This window comes from Tachyglossus aculeatus, unplaced genomic scaffold (assembly GCF_015852505.1).
Source record: "Tachyglossus aculeatus isolate mTacAcu1 unplaced genomic scaffold, mTacAcu1.pri SUPER_30, whole genome shotgun sequence".
In the NCBI taxonomy this organism is placed as follows: domain Eukaryota; kingdom Metazoa; phylum Chordata; class Mammalia; order Monotremata; family Tachyglossidae; genus Tachyglossus; species Tachyglossus aculeatus.
The window spans coordinates 2,675,444-2,681,443 of record NW_024044837.1 but is presented as its reverse complement, the minus strand read 5'-3'; positions in this window follow the sequence as shown (position 1 = coordinate 2,681,443).

Below are 6,000 nucleotides of genomic sequence, written 5' to 3'. Positions count from 1 at the left end.
CACCTTAGAAACACCCAGGCCAGGCAATCATGGCCTGACCCATGGATGGCAGGGCTGAAAGGCAAAGAGTCAGAGCTATCAGCTCATTGCAGTCTCTCTCCCCGTTCCCGGAGAAGCACTTTAGGAACTCAGCCTGCCAGGTTCACGGAAGATGATGTGTAACGAAAACTCCAGACGAACCCCGGAGTAGTCATGGGCTCTGGGAGAAGGTGAGGCGTGGTGGTACCAAACCGGGATAGACCGGGGCCCCGATGGCCACGCACAAATGTACCTAGTGGCTCCTGGTCTCCACACTAGCTCAGGTGCTCTCCGGCCAGAAGTGCCCTGACCCCGATCCACGCCTGAGGTGGCAGTTGATTCTCCCGAAATCATATCAGACGTACCTGATTGGACCGGCTTCCCCGTGTTTGGCGGGTAGGGTCCTCCAGAGAGATACTCCAGTACACTGGCAGGAAAGGTCCGACATGATTCATCTTTGGCACTGAGCTCTTGAATGATTTGCTCCAAGTCTTCTAGAACCACCTCCGGTGATGACGGTCTCTGTTGAGAAGCTGGGGCCAGAGAAGCCCGTCCAAGTGAGCTGCAACGTCCTGTGGATGGAAGCAGTCATGAATTAGTTGGCATGCACGGGTAAGGCTGCTCCAAATTGGCAAGGACCAAGGGCAGGGTGAATGGAAGGAAGCGGAAAATACTCGGAGTGGAATGTCAGGGCAGCAGGTTAGGCTATGTAAGGAGAAACGAGTAGCTTGGCATGAGATGGGAACTCTAAGAAACACCCGGGCCAGGCAATCACGAGCTGCCTCGTGGATGGCAGGTCTCATAGGCAAAGCCTCAGATCTATCAGCCTAGGGCAGTCTCCAATACCAACCCATCCTACTCTCAGAATAGGGGAATTCAGGCCGCCAACGTCACCGAGGAAAATGTGAAGGGGAAAATCTAGACCCACACCGAGAGTAGGACCCCTCACTCATGGACTACGTGTGCCTTGGGGGTCCCCACCGGGAACAGCCCGGGATCCCCATGGCCACCCCCAAAAGTACCCAGCGACTCCTGAGCTCCACGGTGGCCCAGGTGCTCTCCAGCCATAGGTACCCTGATCCCAGTCCAAGCCTGTGGAGGCGGTGGATTCCTTCGAAATTACCCTTACCTGATGGGGCCTGGTCCGCCTTCCTTGTTGTGTCAGGGCTCCCAGAGATATAATCCAGTACATCGGTACGGACGGCCCGGCACGATTCATCTTTAGCCCTGAGCTCTTGAATGATTCGCTCCACCTCCTCTAGTGCCGCTCTTGGTGACTGTGGTCTCTGATGCAGAGTTGGGGAGGGAGAAGCCGGGCCAGGTGAGCTGGAAGTTTCTGCGAAATTGGAAAAAATGTGAATCATTTGGCATATGATGGCATGGTTGCTCCGAATTCGCAAGCTCCAAGGACAGTTTGAAGGAAAGAGGAACCAGGCAGAGGGGACGGTCAGGGTAGCAGGTAGCAGCAGGCTACGTAGGATAAACAAGGAAATCTCCAAGGCATGGAGGAGGGGACATCTCAGAAACACCCAGCGGCCCTTTTCCCTGCAACATACCTGGGGGTTCGAAGGTCTTGCCCACATGGCCCCTGTGGCGGTATGCATAGGAGAGTTTGGAATAGGACAAACGCTGGCCCCTCCGAAACAGTCGAAGCACTTACCTGTACTTGGGCTGTCTTCCTCGGCCAGGGACAGTGCAAACCGTTTGACATACTCCAACAGGTCCTGAGTTTCCCCGAGCGGTTCCGGGTATGGGGTAGCAACTGGCTCCTCCTCGTCTCCGCCTAGCCGCCTTCGCTTTGCCTCTCTGTGCAAGTCAGCCTCGGGAGTCTTCTTCTTGCCGCCCCTCGTCTTGAAACAGGAGTACAAGCTTGGCAAAGTGAGGGGTTCTGTGATGGAAAGAGAGAGAAAGAGCAGTGAATGACGAAGTTGCTTTCCAAAGCTGAGAAGTCCTAGGAGATCCCCCAAATCAGAGGGAGCACCACTGTTCCGAAGCCCTGCATAGAAAGGAAATTCCTGGCCTAGTCCCACTCCTCTAGGCCCCCTTCGTTTCCAGGATCGACTACACCGCCTTCCGTGGGACACTGAGATCCCCATCCCCCGACCTCCTTCACGCTGGCGGTTTCCTCATCCCGCTCCGCTCAGGCTTCTTCATTGTTCCCTCTTGTACCGTATCCTTTCCCTTAGCCCACGGGGTCAGAATCCTTCGGTGCTGAAAATCGTACCTGAAAAAGTTGGAAGCATCTTCTCCTCTTCTGCCTCGGTCCTTTGCAATTCCTCCAGATCGAAGAGGATGGACTCAAAATCCGGAACTTCCTGGGAACTGCCAAGAGCGCTTACGAATTGATCACCATTCATAGTCATCCTGAAGCCAACCTCCGCTCGGCTCTCTCTCTGCCTGTATTAGACCTGCACGGGGGCGGGAGAGAGTAGGGTTTTCCAAGCAGGAACCTACGGGTGGAAAGAGAAGAGCAGTTAGTAGAGATATGTTTGCAAAGGGAGGGAAAGCCAGACCACACATGTCTGCCCTCGACAAAAGCTCCGCGTCTGCCTTAGATCAGAGGCTCAGCAGCCTTAAAGATTCACTCCCAACCCTCCTGTTGGGAAATTACCCCTGCCCGGTCCTGGACGAACCCTCCTATTCCCAAATCCAGTCCTGCCATTCCCCCGCATTCCCAATCACGTTACGCTCCACCTACCTACCCGCTCCGGGTCCGTTACTAAAACCGTCGACGACTGGACACTCTTCGGCAGCTGGTAACTCTGTCGAAAGAATCCACCAAATGGAATGCTGAGGTCTCGCGGCCATATTTATAGAGACATAGGGAGAGCGAGAAAGTGGGGCGTGGGCCTGTGGGAAGCTCTCCCTCACCCTGGTTCACACTCGAGCGCGGGTCGTTCACTCCCGGGTGAGCAATTAGTCATCGTTTCCGTTTGCAACAGGACTGTCTTTTCAAAGGGGGGTTATTTTCTTACTTTCTTTCTTTCACTCTTTCTCTTAATTTTTTTCTTTCTCTCTTCCCTTTTATCTTACTCCTCATGTATTCTTCTCACCTATCTGCCTTATGGTTTGTTCTCGCTTCTTAATGAGTCCCTGTTCAACGAAAATGACACCTGCTTTTTCTCTTCCCCTCCATCTCTAATCCCCTCCATGATTCCTTGAGCCTCACCACTGTCCTGGTTTACCGTGAATAATCTTAGTTCGATTAGTATTGTCCTGCTTGAAGAGAGTAAGGACCGCTCCATCAGAGGCTGTCTTCCGTCTCCTGGTCGTGGCAACCGCGTTTCCCTCTCTTTCTAATGCACATGTTGCTAGGGTCGACTCAAGGCCTCCATCATCATCATCATCAATAATATCTACTGAGCGCTTATTCTGTGCAGAGCACAGTATGAGGCATAGGACAGTGTACATGTCAACACAGTTGATAGATATGTTCTTGTCATGTCACAAAGAGTGCAAAGAGTGATCGATGCCAAACTACAAGAACATTCTAGAGGATCCTTCTGATGCTGGAGACCGAGAGTCACAGAACTTCACCTTCGTCGGCGGTAGGAGTGATAAGGGATTAAATAAGAAATGGGTAATAAAGAAAAAGGGATTAAATTAGAAAAGGGTAGTAAAGAATAATCGGAGTCTTCATAATAGCTCAAGGCAAGGGGGATTGTAGTAGATGGTAGGACGATCACTACAACTGTGTGGTTACGGGTTCCTTTACAGCACACTTAGGAATAGCTAAATGCCTTGAGCCAGGGAAATTGGTTACTTGGTATGGAGCCACTTAGGAGCCAAGTGCTCTGTCTTTCAGGGTGAATGGTCCCTGAAATCCTCCTGTCAGGACCCTGGATGTCATTCCTATGGGCCTCGACGGGGGGTCATGTATTTACCCTGCTGCTGACATTGGATAATCGGTGGATGTGGAATGCTGCTGCGATCCTCACTGTCTACGGCAACGTTGTCGTGTGGCTCCAGGACCTTTAAATTCGCATCGCCCCCTGCTTCCCAGATATGAGCTCTCCTGACCAGGAACCTTTAGACTGCGTTGCTAGGGTGTGATTCCAGTCAGGGAAGGAGTCACTAGGGCCAGGATGTCCACCTCCCTGAGACCCGGAGCTAGTGGGACCCCACCTGGGCTCTTTTGTGAGTCATGAATATGTCCTCCTATTGTCCCGTAGCAGTCGCTTGACACCAGAGATGTCACCGGTGCTGGTTGCCCCTTCGTGGCGATTCAGTGTCTCTGAATTGTTCCTAGGATCTGAGACAGTAACAGTCCCGTGGCTATCTTCTGACAGGTGTCAGGTCAACGGGCGATCGGCACAAACTCTAGTGACTCGACTTCGGTCCATCTGCGGATCATGACTGTCTGGATCTGGCCAAAATGCCTCCAGGAAGGGCTGCCCTGCAATAGTGGAGTAGTAATAAGTCCTTGGATCAGCTAGAGAGGAAAGGATCGGTTTAGCGGTGTCGTGAAATTATACCGTCCAGGATCCGGTGAGAAAATCCACAGTTGGGTGGAATTAGTCAGATGAGTCGAGGGTACTGGGCTGTGAGACACGGAGGATGATGGTATTTCCGATAGTGGTGGGAAATACAGAAAGTCAGGGGACCGTAGCAGTTGAGTGGAGCAAGGATTTATTCTGATTTGGACATGTTCAGGGTCAGTAAATGTCAGCCACGACGAAAAGGTATACCTTTCGGGTGGAGGAGAGGGTAGAGGTAAAATAGGTGAGAACGAAGTTGTGATGGCCCGCCTGCATAGACGAGGGGATTGATTAGTGACAAAATGTCCCCTTCGTAAAAAGATTTGCAGATATTAGACTCTGGAGGGATGAGCACCTTCTCGAAGAGGTCCAAGGTTTGGACCCTGCGCAGATGCTGCGAATTAGGCCTAACTCGGCCGCTAAATACAGCCCCTTGCATGTAACTGCCTTCCGGATGGGGCACCCTTATTAGAGCGGTCCACAGCATACGATATCACTCAGGAAATATTGCTCTAGGTGGAAACGTGGGTCTGGGCGCGTTCCCTTGCGTCGGCCATTCAGGTCATGCTCTCTGGTAGAGAGAGCCTTCCTTTCTGCAATTTCTGCAGAAAGAATAAAAGGATGTAGAGATCTATGTATAATTTCAGCTCGAGTCTCCTGACCTATAATAACCTTTCTATATACTCACTGACGTCTGGTAGATCAGGGGAAATTTGAGCTAAATATGACATATTAAGCAAATTAAAGAATTCAAGACAATTACATTTTTCTTTTCTGATTAAACTGATTAAATTTTAATTAAATTTAAACTGCTTAAATAGGACACATTTCATGTCTTAAATCCATATGACAGAAGAGTTGTCAGAACACAGCGAAGGGGAACGCCTTTACCCAAGTCGATACTAAATGGACTTGTCGATTTGGTCAACATGTGGGAAAACCAAAATGGTCACATGTCACAGAATCGACATGTAGTGGAGGGGGAATTAGAACCCTTGTCCTCAGACTTCCGGCTCGCGTCCTTTCTGTTTGCATTTTAGATTTCTTTGCTTGCATGCACAGATCATCCAGCGTTTAGAACAATGCTTTCCACATAGTAAGCGCTTAACAAATGCCATTATTATTATTATTATTCTTCATTTATTCATTCATTCATTCAATCGCATGTATTGAGCGCTTGCTACGTGCAGAGGACTGGACTAAGTTCTTGGGAAGTACGAACCGGCACCATAGAGAGACCGTCCCTAGCCAACAACGAGGCCACCAACTCCCATTCTCCCCTTGCTATCTCAGGTGTGAAATACAGATTTCCGAGGACGAGTCCCTGGCGTTTAGAGTGAAGTTGCTTGGAAAATGATTGTCTTAGTGCTGAGCGTGGGATATAGTAGTTAAGTGCATGGAAGAGGAAATCAGGGTGAATAGATAGTAAATGGTGAACATACAGCACGAGTGTTCTCGTCTGAACCTCGGACCTTTAAGTACACACTGTCCCCGTATGTTCAGA